Source organism: Plecotus auritus (assembly GCF_963455305.1).
Source record: "Plecotus auritus genome assembly, chromosome: 2".
In the NCBI taxonomy this organism is placed as follows: domain Eukaryota; kingdom Metazoa; phylum Chordata; class Mammalia; order Chiroptera; family Vespertilionidae; genus Plecotus; species Plecotus auritus.
In genome coordinates this window covers 121,159,124-121,171,655 of record NC_137771.1, presented here as the reverse complement: position 1 = coordinate 121,171,655, position 12,532 = coordinate 121,159,124, and the positions used below count along the sequence as shown (strand labels likewise).

At 46.4% G+C, this 12,532-nt stretch overlaps 1 pseudogene across 1 annotated transcript; it reads left to right on the top strand.

Annotated features, from left to right (window-relative positions):
• Positions 1-5,830: 5,830 nt before the first annotated feature.
• Positions 5,831-10,139, top strand: LOC308241570 (D-3-phosphoglycerate dehydrogenase-like; annotated as a pseudogene). The gene is made up of 2 exons: positions 5,831-6,242; positions 8,974-10,139. The product of its transcript is annotated as a D-3-phosphoglycerate dehydrogenase-like (transcript).
• The last annotated feature ends 2,393 nt before the right edge of the window (positions 10,140-12,532 follow it).

Below are 12,532 nucleotides of genomic sequence, written 5' to 3'. Positions count from 1 at the left end.
TTTACCTTAATTATTTTTCAACTAAGTACTATGCACAGAGAAGTCAGAAAATTAATGAAGATCTTATATTCATTTCAATTTAAATTTTCCGACAAAGGACTCAACCTAGAAAATTTACCTTGGTTTACAAGTGCTTAAATGTTTGGCTTTAACACAGCACTGCTCTAATGCTCTAGTGTGTTTCACCATCCAAGGTATTGTTTTTCAAAGGTGCATAAAAAGGCATTTCATTCAGGATCTTCTCATGGATGGACAAACTATTTCTTTTTGCTAATCAAACTGAGGGAGGGAGAGAGGAAAAAGGGAAGTAAGATTAATTTATGTGTGATCTACCCTAAGGATGGACAAAAAAGATCAGATCTGAGTAGGGCCTGCATTGCTACCTGCAGATTTGCTAAAGGACATTGCAGTCTGAGAAAGTGAAGAGGAGGAAGGGACCCAGTATTCAGGGAAGGGTATATGGGGACTGAGCTGGAACTAGAGCCCAGCGTGGAAGTCAAGTCCCTGATCATTGTACCTAACTGAACTGTTACCCAGTCTTCATGGTTAGCTGTGAGGCCCACTACTGGACAGCAGCCAGCACATTGCCAATAGTAGATCCACAGCAGAGTTGCCTGTCTGTACTCCCAGACTCATTTCAGCCCTCTTCACGCCCTTCTGTTCCTTTCTATGAAGTCAATCCCAGGAGATTCAGCAGCCCACGACCCTGTGATTCCTTTAGGATTGGAAGGTGGGGCCCTGGACACCTAAGGGGGACATGACAGCATGTAAAAAAAAGGGTTCATCTCTGATCAAGGAGGGGCCAGGTGAGACCAGCCTGATCAAGAGCTCCTGAGGTAGGCCACATTAGACATACACCATACAATTGGGGAAGGCTGGCACTAACACACCTGCTCATGACCACACATGGAGCCTAAGGTGGCCACCACATAGTCTTCACTGAGGCGACCATCACTCAGCCTCACCTGGGCACCATGCCAAGAACCATACATGCATGGGAAGAGCTGAAATCTGTGCTTCCAGGGACTTTCTTTAGAAACAAAAAAATAGTAAAAGACTAAGACAACTTTGGACACATAGACCTAGATTTGACTTCCAGGAAGAAGAGTGACTACTGGTGGGAAAAGGGAGCCATCAGCTTCCACAGTAGAGGACAGTTCAAGGCCTTCTGTATGGAAAAGACTCTGCTTCGTCCTCTCTTTCTGAGGACTCACATCTCAACACCACAGGGTGTCCCCCAAAAAGCAAACACACTTTAACAGCTGATAGCTCAATTTTGAAAATGAAATGTATTTTAATAAACACTGACTTTCTAATTATTTAAAGTGTGTGTATACATTTTTTTTCAGGAGACAGAACCCTATATTTTCAGGAGACAGAATCCGATTGATCCATATGTCTATTCTTAATGAAAGAAGGCTAGAAAGAATGAGTTGCATAGTAAAAATGTGGGTATTGAAGGAATTTCTCAAAGAAAGGATCAAAGGCTGGGCAGACACCTCAAATGTGTAGTTATACGGAAGCATCCATCTTATATAAAAACTGCTGTTTGAAATTTTAACCCTGCTATTTTGGCTTCTGTAAATGCTTGCTTGCTTAAATAATAAGGAAAATAAGACTACTCCCATTTCAGAGAGGCCATTAAACCTTCCCCAGATGAAGTTATCAGTGCTGGCACCAGGCCATGCCTTTGGTTGAGGTCTCAAAGCCCCAGCACATAGGGGCTCTTTAAGAACTTGCAAAGGGGACCGGAAAACCCCATATTTGGGAGACAAAGAGGGTATGAAGGTATAAATACAGGAAACTTCCTGTGTGACTTGGCCCAGAATTTGAGAGATGTTTTTCTCTGGGCCCATGCAGAATAATAATAATAATAAATGTAACTCCATCTCTCTAAGTGTTGCTTGGTTCTTCTCTGGTTTTCTGTAACAACACTGTTACAGCACTTACAATGGTCCTGTCACAGTGTTGGCTGCGTAAGCCCATTGTCTGACTATTTATCTTTTCACAGGACACCCACCAACCCAGATTGCCAAGCAATTACATTTTAAACCTAAAGACATCTTGTTGCTTTGGTCCCATTCTTATAAACTACTAGAGGCCCGGTGCATGAATTCATGCACTAGTGGGGTCCCTTGGCCTGGCCTGCGGGATTGGGCTGAAACTGGCTCTCCAACATCCCCCAAGGGGTCCCAGGTTGTGAGAGGGTGCAAGCCAGGCCGAGGGACTCCACTGGTGCACAATCGGGGCTGGGGAAGGACACGGAGGTTGGCCAGCCAGGGAGGGACCGCAGGAGGGCTCCAGGGTGTGTCCAGCCTGTCTTGCTCAGTCCCGATCGGCCAGACCCCAGCCGCAAGCTAACCTACTTGTCGGAGCGTTGGCCCCCTGGTGGTCAGTGCATATCATAGCAACTGGTCAACCAGTCAACCGTCTGCCCCCTGGTAGTCAGTGCACATCATAGCGAGTGGTTGAGCAGCCTTACCATATCATTAGGATATTACACTTTGATTGGTTGAACTGACAAACAGACAAATGGACACTTAGCATATTAGGCTTTTGTTATTTAAGGTTAAAATAGCCTTGATCAGGCGTCCTCAAACTATGGCCCACGGGCCACATGTGGCCCACCGAGGACATTTATCCGGCCCACCAGGTGCCGCTGCCTGTCCTGCTTAGCAGCCGACTCGTCCTGGGCCCGCAGTGCGCATAGGAATTTGTTCATAGTTTTTTGTTTTTTTTTTAACTATAGTGCAGCCCTCCAACGGTCTGAGGGACAGTGAACTGGCCCCCTGTTTAAAAAGTTTGAGGACCCCTGGCCTTGATTCTTCATTTGGTCTTCTATTATTTTTAGCTGTCTCTGTTCATAGTCCTCAAATAAAGGTTTGATATGAAGCTAAAATTTTGGATGATATATAGTCTATGTTTCTAAGCAAATAACTGATAAAAATGTATGGGGAATTAGTCTAAAGATCTCTCTAGCTTGCATTGTTCCATAAGTCAACACTCCTTGTTTCTGGAGATTTGACAAGCTATAAATCCACCTACTTGGACTACTATCCTGTTCTTGGCCATAAAATTATTTTAGGAGGCTTTGAGATTTGTCTGACTGAAAACTAAGTTATCCTACAACCTGGCACATCTTAACAGAGGAGTGGTAGTGTCTCCAGGAAGGGGCCAGGGCCCACAGTGAGCCTGCCTTGGATCAGCTGGTAGTAAGTGAGTTCCTGACTTCATGCAGGAAAGATTTCACAACATGCATCCAGGTGATTCAAAGTAGGTTTATTAAAGGGCTCAGGACAGAAGAAGCAATAGGAGAGAGCCTAGGCGGGGCTGCCTTGGCTCTAGGCTTTCTAGAAATGTTATAGGAAAGGAATAGAACCACACTGGGCTGTGTGAATTCACTGAGAGGTCAGAGAAAAGGGGGCCTTGTTAACAGGTTGAGGGGATTTGCCAGGGACCAGCTGCCACTTCCCATTGCTCCTCTTGTTGCAAGTCTCATGGGGTCTCTTAGAGTTTAGGAGATGCATGCCTGTGGGGGAAGAAAAGGGGAAATGGAAAGGTGTAAGCATGCTCCTGGGAAGGAGAGCGCACACTAGGTCCTTTATCTTGAAGGTTTTAAAGGCTGGGCGTTTAGCGAGATCTTAGGGAAGGATCTCAACAGACTTATTCATCAATTTTTCCAGGTGTGTCCTTTAAGGGCTGTGGTCTCCACTGATTGATCAGTGCCAGGGCAGGGAATTATTAGTCATCGAAGCTAGTCCTGACTCCACCCACTTGGTTTTGCTGCTTTTTTTTGACCTGCAGCTGAAATACAGCTGAGGCCTAGACATTATCTCTAGGGAGGAAAGGCTACCCTGGGGTGAGGTCCAGCACCAGTTTTGCCCATTGCTAGGCAGCTGGGGCTTTCCACCCTGGTGACCTTCTGTATCTGGCTGTAAATTGCTCAGCCAGTTTGTTTAGTTATTTGTCTCAGTTTCCCCATCCCACCACAAGGACTTTTCCTAGCTTCTTATTAACCTTCCTCAGTAGGAAATCTAATAATTGCCCAGTGTGTGTGAAAAGAAATAAAGTGATACACAGAAAGTGTTTAGAATAGAGCTGAGTCCCCGTATGTGTTACATTTTTGTTAATTACTGCTACTATTATTTTGATGTAAGTCATCAAGGAAATTACCAGTATTTTAAGTGTCACACACCCACACAAAGGAAAACATATACACAACAATAACAGGTAATGACAGAATCAAACTACTTCAAAGTTTGCTGTCTCAACACATCTATCACAGGTGATAGCAATGAGGAAAATCAGTATCTATTTCCTTGCACTAGGATAAGACTCTAGTCCATCTGTTATTGTTGATGTAGTTGTCTCAAACTGTGCCTTCCCTCTTCACTCCTGTAGGTTAAGGAACTTTTTCCACCTTCCTGTAATAGCTCAGACATTCTGATGTTTTGAGATTTAACTACCAGCATAGCCTCGGTATAAGATACCAACAAGAAAACCAGAGAAATCAGAGGGTGCCACACTTCTTATTTGATGGATTCCACTAGCAGCCATTTTTCTCCGGTTCTGGCTCTCACTCTATAGTTGCTCTATCAAAGAAGTCCAGCTCCTGAATTCACTCTAAATATCACACTACTGTCATCTTCCCTGAAAACCCCGGCCCTGAATTCTCTTCCCAGTCCAAATCTGCTGTGGGCTCATCTGTATTCAAAGAGAACTTTGTTTTCTTTTCCCCCCTTCCCTCAACCCTTTTAATCCTCTAGTTTAAGCAATTAGCTCTACAAATAATAGCTGCAATCAAGGTCTAGCACACGTGATAATTTCCCCCTAATAAATCAATCAATTCTTTCTTCTGAGTGTGTTTTTTCCCATTAGAGTCATTAGAGAATTACAATGCTACTTGAGTATCACCAGCAACTTGAATTAGTTAAGAAATGTCAATCAAATTTACCAGATTTTGCTTTAAAGATAAGAAAAGTGGGTTATATTCACAAAAGCTTCTTGTCTTAGAATAGGAAGTTTGATAAACCCTTGTTGAATCTCTCTTAGAGAGGCCTTAGAGTATAATGATACATTTGGAAGAAAATCAAAGTCAGTATTACCAATAACAAATCAGACAAAACCCAGAAACTCTCATTAAGTAATCTAAAATTAATAATTGTGCCCAACCAGTGTTGTTCAGTGGTTGAGCACTGACCTATGAACGAGGAGGTCACAGTTTCATTCCCAGTCAGGGCACATACCTGGGTTGTGGGCTCCTTAGTAGGGAGCATCATTGGTGTTTCTATCTCTCTCTCACTCTTCCTTCCTCTCTGAAATCAACAAAAATATATTTCTTAAAAAGTTAAAAAAATTAATAATTGGAATAATCAAGCACCTAGTATCTCTAGGTAATGTAATCTATATTATCTCTATAATAAAGAGCCAGGGTGTAACACCCTTACCGCTGAAACTCGACCAGATCAGAAGTCAGTGCTGACTGCTTCCGCTGCAGGTGCGGTGCCCCAGCACTGACTGCTGAGGGGGCTGCAAATCAGGGCCAGAGAGAGGCCTGAAGAGAGAAGCAGGGAGCGATCCATTGCCTCTGTGGCAGCTTTTGACCAGCACTTGCTTCTCTCTTTCTCTCCCAGTCTGGCCAGCAGTTACTCCTCCATTTCTCTCCAGGACTCCACTGGGGCTGCTGATTAGCCCCGCCTTTTTGATCAGGCCCTGTTGATAGGCCCAGAGACGCTGACTAGCATAGAAACTGACCAATCAGAACCAAATCTGGGGGCTTAGAGGTATTTCTGTCCAGGGAGAGCAGTCGATCCCAAGGCCAGCTCCAGCAATGGCCTTCACAAATCTACAGAAAGTGTTCATCAGTGACAGCCTGGACCCTTGCTGCTGGAAGATCCTGCAAGATGGAGGGCTGCAGGTGGTGGAGAAGCAGAACCTGAGCAAAGAGGAGCTAATAGCCGAGCTGCAGGACTGCAAAGGCCTTATCCTCTGCTCGGCCACCAAGGTGACTGCGGATGTCATCAACGCAGCAGAGAAGCTCCAGGTGGTGGGCAGGGCTGGCACCAGCATGGACAACGTGGATCTGGAGGCCACCACGAGGAAGGGCATCCTGGTCATGAACACTTCCAGTGGGAACATTCTTTAGTGCTGTGAAGCTCACCTGTGGGATGATCATGTGTCTGGCCAGGCAGATTCCCCAGGCAACGGCTTCGATGAAGGATGGCAAATGGGACCGAAAGAAGTTCATGGGGGAGATCCGAACCAAGATGGTGGCGTAGGTAAACACCTAAACTGCTGCCTCGCACAACAATTTCAAAACTACAATTAAAAGACAAAATGTCTATCACCCAGAGCCACAGGAAAGCTGGCTGAGTGGAAGTTCTACAACTAGAAAGAAAGAGAAAAGAGCATTGAGACGTGCACAAGCGCTGAAAAGCTGAGGTACTGAGGAGCACGAATCGGGCTGGCAGCGGGCGACTGGGTGCGCTGCTTTTTTCAACCAGAAGGAAGACAAGCTCTCGATTGAACTCCAGTTTCTGGGGAGATGCTGGGGACCCAAACTCCTATGGGGAGAAGCTGCCATCGGGTTGGAAAGTGAGGGTGGCTTTCTTGCAGAGGTACGCGCAGCAATCATTGTTTACTATGCTGGGGCGCAGGATGTGGGGACTTGGAAATGCAGAGACGCAGAGACGACTGGCAGCCATCACTGTTTGCCATGCCCTAGCCTAGTGACTCCCTGAGACCCCGCCCTGCACAATCTACAAACCCACCCAAGCTCCACTCAGCGGCTTTTGCATATAAATGGTCTGCCCTATTGCAGCTTAACCTAACAAACTGCAGCTCCAGTCAGACAGCTCCAAAATCTCCAAACCCCAAGCAAAGAGGAGAAAACTATTGTTCTCGCTGTAGCTCCTGCTGGGTGGCCTCAGACAGTAGCTGACCTGCACCCCATTGGAGATCCAGAAGCTAGTGTATCTAGAGGTCAGTGTGAGATGCCACCAGATTTCAACTCCTCACATCCATAAGTGACACATTCAAGAGGCAGACTCAGTGAGCACCAAAGCCCCACTGAAACAAGTCCTGTCCCATAAGTGTGTCTCCAGCACAGCAGTTCTTCCATTATAGACACAGCGGGTCCTCACAGCCAATTGGCCTGGAGGTCAATTCCTCCCAGTGTACCAACAGCAATCAAGGCTCAATTACACCAAGACTTTGCACTCAGCCCACAAAGGGGTGCACCAAGAGTGTCCACCTCAGATAATAGGCTGAACCACTGGTCACCTACCACAGAAAACCACTCCATCAACACAGGGAAGCAGCAAAATGCAGAGACAAAGAAACATGTCACGAATGAAAGAAATGGAGGAAAGCAAACTACTGGACATAGAGTTCAAAACCACTTTTATAAGGTTACTCAAGAATCTTCTAATAACCGCTGAGAAACTTGATGAGACCTCCAAAGAGCTTAGTGAGACCTTTAAGGACCTTAATGAGAATGCCAAAAAAAAAAAAAAGAAAAAAAAAAAAGGAAAAGGACCAGTCAGAAATTAATCATACACTGTCTGAAATAAAGAATATACAGAAATTCAACTGTAGATCAAAGGACCCCATGAATCAAACCAAAGATCTGAAATATGAGGAAACAAAAAACACCCAACCAGAAAAACAAAAGTGAAAAAAGAATCCAAAAATATGAAGATAGTGTAAGGGGCCTCTGGGACAACTTTAAGCGTACCAACATCCGAATTATTGGGGTGCCAGAAGAAGAGAGAGAGCAAAATATTTAAAACCTATTAGAAGAAATAATGACAGAAAACTTTCCCTACCTGGTGAAAGAAATAGACTTACAAGTTCAGGAAGCACACAGAACCCCAAACAAGAGGAATCCAAAGAGGACCACACCAAGACACATCATAATTAAAATGCCAAGGGCAAAAGACAAAGAGAGAATCTTGAAAGCAGCAAGAGAAAAACAGTTAGTTACCTACAAGGGAGAACCCATACGACTGTCAGCTGATTTCTCAACAGAAACTATGCAGGCCAGAAGGGAGTGGCAAGAAATATTCAAAGTGATGAACAGAAAGAACCTACAACCAAGATTACTCTACCCAGCAAAGCTATCATTCAGAATTGAAGGTCAGATAAAGAGCTTCACAGACAAGAAAAAGCTAAAGGAGTTCATCACCACCAAACCAGGATTATATGAAATGCTAAAGAGTATTCTTTAAGAAGAGAAAGAAGAAGGAAAAAGTAAAGATAAAAATTATGAACAACAGCCGAAACCGGTTTGGCTCAGTGGATAGAGCATCGGCCTATGGACTGAAGGGTCCCGGGTTCGATTCCAGTCAAGGGCATGTACCTTGGTTGCGGGCACATCCCCAGTGGGAGGTGTGCAGGAGGCAGCTGATCGATGTTTCTCTCTCATCGATGTTTCTAGCTCTCTATCCCTCTCTCTTCCTCTCTGTAAAATATCAATAAAAATAATATATTAAAATAGTATAGAATCATGAAAAAAAATTATGAACAACAAAATGACATGAAATACATACCTACCAACAAGTGAATCTAAAAATCAAGTGAATAAAAAATCTGAAGAACAGAATGAACTGGTGAATATAATAGAATCAGGGACATAGAAAGGGTGTGGACTGACAATTCTCAGGGGGAAGGGGATGTGAGGGATGCGGGAAGAGATTGGACAAAAATCTTACACCTATGGATGAAGACAGTGGTGGGGGTAAGGGCATGGAGTGGGGTGGGGAATCAGGTGGAGGGGAGCTATGGGGGAAAAAAAAGATTACACCTGTAATAATCTGAACAATAAAGATTTATTTTAAAAAAATCCGAATCAACAAAAATAAGGTAGAACAGAAGCTCAAGATCAAAGGGAAAGTTAGAATATCAATATTAAGGTCACAGGTTTTTAAAAGGTTATTAAAACTGAGTTGCAAATTTGAAAAAAAAAAAAAAAAGTTCATGGGAACCGAGTTGAATGGAAAGACCCTGGGAATTCTTGGCCTGGAGAGGATCAGGAGAGAGGTGGCCATCTGGATGCAGTCCTTGAGGATGAAGACTGTAGGGTACGACCCCATCATCTCACCAGAGGTCTCGGCCTCTTTCAGCATTCATCAGCTGCCCCTGGAGGAGATCTGTCCCCTCTGTGACTTCATCACTGTGCATACCTCTCCTGCCCTCCACAACAGGCCTGCTGGACTACAGCACCTTCGCCCTGTGCAGGAAGGGCGTGCACATGGTGAACTGCACTCGCGGAGGGATCGTGGATGAGGGCGCCCTGCTCTGGGCCCTGCAGTCGGGGCAGTGCGCAGGTGCAGCACTGGACGTGTTCATGGAGGAGCCGCCTCGGGACTGTGCCTTGGTGGACCATGAGAACGTCATCAGCTGCCCCCATCTGAGTGCCAGCACCAAGGAGGCCCAGAGCCGCTGCGAGGAGCAGATCGCTGTCCAGTTCATGGACATGGTGAAGGGGAAAGTCCTCACAGGGGTCGTGAATGCCCAGGCCCTTACAAGCGCCTTCTCTCCGCACACCAAACCTTGGATGGGTCTGGCAGAAGCTCTGGGGACTCTGATGTGAGCCTGGACAGGGTCCCTCAAAGGGACCATCCAAGTGGTAATGCAGGGCTTATCCCTGAAGAATGCTGGGAACTGCCTGAGCCCCAAAGTCATTGTTGGCCTCCTCAAAGTCTAATCATGCTGATGTAAACTTGGTGAACGCCAAGCTACTGGTGAAGGAGGCCTGCCTCAATGTAACCACCTCCCATAACCCCACTGTGCCAGGAGAGCAAGGATGCCGGGAAGGCCTCCTGAGTGTGGCCCTGGCAGGTGCCCACTACCAGGCTGTGGGCTTTGTCCAGGGCACCACACCTGTGCTGCAGGCACTCAACAAAGCTGTCTTCAGACCAGAAGTGCCCCTGCTCCTGTTCTGAGCTCAGCCCTCCAACCCTGCCATGCTGCCTACCATGATTGGGCTCCTGGCAGAGGCAGGCGTGCAGTTTCTGTCCTACCAGACCTCGGTGGTATCCAATGGGGAGACCTGGCATGTCATGGGCATCTCCTCCCTGCTGCCCAGCCTGGATGCCTGGAAGCAGCATGTGACCGAGGCCTTTCAGTTTCATTTCTGACCTTGGGGCTCACTAGGACCAGCCTTGGGGGCTTTGTGATCAACATTGACAGGTCACATTCCCGGGTCTGACACCACTTATGTGGTCTGACCCCTGTAATAACCACTTAATAAACAGCCCACCCTCCCCCCCCCAAAAAACAAAGAACCAAATCTGGGTCAACTGTGAGGAGCCAATGGCTGCCTAGGAGGCAGAGCTTTTGACGTTGACTGGCATAGAAACCGACCAATCAGAACCAAATTGGCTGGCAGGGGATGGCAGTTGGGGACAACCAGGCCGGCAAAGGGAGGGCAGTTAGGGACGAGATCAGGCCAGCAGGGGAGGGCAGTTAGGGGCGATCAGGCAGGCAGGCAGAGGGGTTGGGGCAATCAGGCAGGCAGGCAGAGGCAGTTAGGGGCAATCAGGCAGGCAGGCAGAGGCAGTTAGGGGCAATCAGGCAGGCAGGCAGGTGAGCGGTTAGGAGCCAGCAGTCCCAGATTGTGAGAGGGATGTCCCCCAAGGGGTCCCCTATTGGAGAGGGTGCAGGCTTGGCTGAGGGAACCCCCTCTCCATGCACAAATTTCGTGCCCTGGGCCACTAGTCTATATTATAAAAGGCCAGTGGCTGTAACGCTGTAACGCCAGAACGACCAAACGACAGGTCACCAGAAGGTGCATGGAGCATCTCTCGGTCCCTTCCCTGTGGCCCACAGGCTCCTATTGCAGCAAGGCTGGTGGCCAGCAGGCAGGTGCAGTGAGGCAGGTGCAGCAAGGAGAGCATGACGAGGCACGCGCAGGTGGGTGGGGCTGCGAGTGCCGGCGGGTGGGAAGAGCAAGAGCTCAGCAGGGTGGTGGGTGGGTGGGCAGACACATGCGGGGGGGCGGGGCCATGCGATTTTACATGCTGGGCCTCTAGTATCCTATAATAGCTAACAAGTTAGTATAGCAAAGAAGAAAGGAAGAGAAATAATCCAGCAAAAGGACAAATTTTAATTTTATAACTTGCAAAGAAATTTTTAGTTACAGGAGAACTAAAGGATCATCTGGCCTATGCTCATCACAGCGCTTCTCAGAGCTGACTTTAGGGTTGGAAGTGAGGGTGGCAGAGCTCCGTGATCCCATTTCTTCCAGCATAGAAGCTCAATTTTTATCTCTTAATCCACCCAAGAGTTCAATGGAGAAAATGGTTTCTCTGGTTAAAAATAATTTGAAAAATCACCTATGCAGCCAGAACCATTCTTTTCTTAAATGAGAAAAATAAATGCCCCCCAAAATGAAGGAATTCTTAATTTAGTGATGGTCTTGGACCCAGACCCTGGATCACATCTTTCTCCCAGTGCTCTCTCCACACCACACCATGCTGTCTCTTACACAGAGAGAGCAACTCAGGTGAGAATTTCCATGCCTTTGTAGTTGAGCCTTTTTTGGGAAGGTATCCAATGAAGCCATCTTAGTGTGAGAAGAGGTATAAAGACACAGTCCTCAATTATATTCTTTTCCTGTGTTCTTCCTAGGCACACTAAAGGAATATGTCATCATCCAGAACCTGAAAGGGTCATGGGGGAGGATGGAAAGGCCTAGTTCCATTTTCTTATGTCACCAAATGTATTGCTATTAAGATTGTGAGAAGATTTCTGTAGCATGCTTGGTGAAAACTTGCTGACATTAATGACTCAAATTCTCAGAGCAACTGCAAGGAAAATGGTGTCATCACTGTCATTCAATACATTTAAGATGAAGTTTCACGGGAAGGCTGTCAGGCACAATGACTGCCAGGCTCTATTATATCACTCCCAGGGGGTGGATCACACACACTACTCTGCAGCTTGTGGGTGGGTGGTGTGGTATTTTGAAAAGAAGCTGCACAGAGAGGAGATGAGGTGGGCGTAGGACCCAAGGGGGCTGCCTCACAATCAGGAGACACTACCGGTGACACTCATATGATGACTGAGGGTAAATCTCTGATCCAGGGCCTGGTCTTGAATTTTGAATATGCTGGAACCTACCCCTCTCAGGATATTTCAACAAAATCATGCTCTTGGTGCTGAACAAAATTCAGGAAAGTTTGAGCTACAAAGGATAGTGTAAATTTATTAATTAGCAATGAGAATATTCTCCTCTAGTGACTAGACATTCATGTCTCCTTGCATCCCAGCATCGAGATTGCTGCCAAGCCCAGTTAAGAATCACAAGGCAGCCTGTGAGGAGGGGAAGTACTCTGGTTCTCAGCCCTGGCTGCACACTGCAATCACCTGAGGCCATACTCTGAAATCAAACAAATCTAAGTCTCAGGGACTAGGACCCAGACAGCAATAGTTTAAAATCGCAAGTGATTCCAATGAACAGCCAGGTTAAACTGAGAGGTCTTCAGGCCTCATCCTTTTCTCACAGGGATCCATGCTTTTGTATGTTATA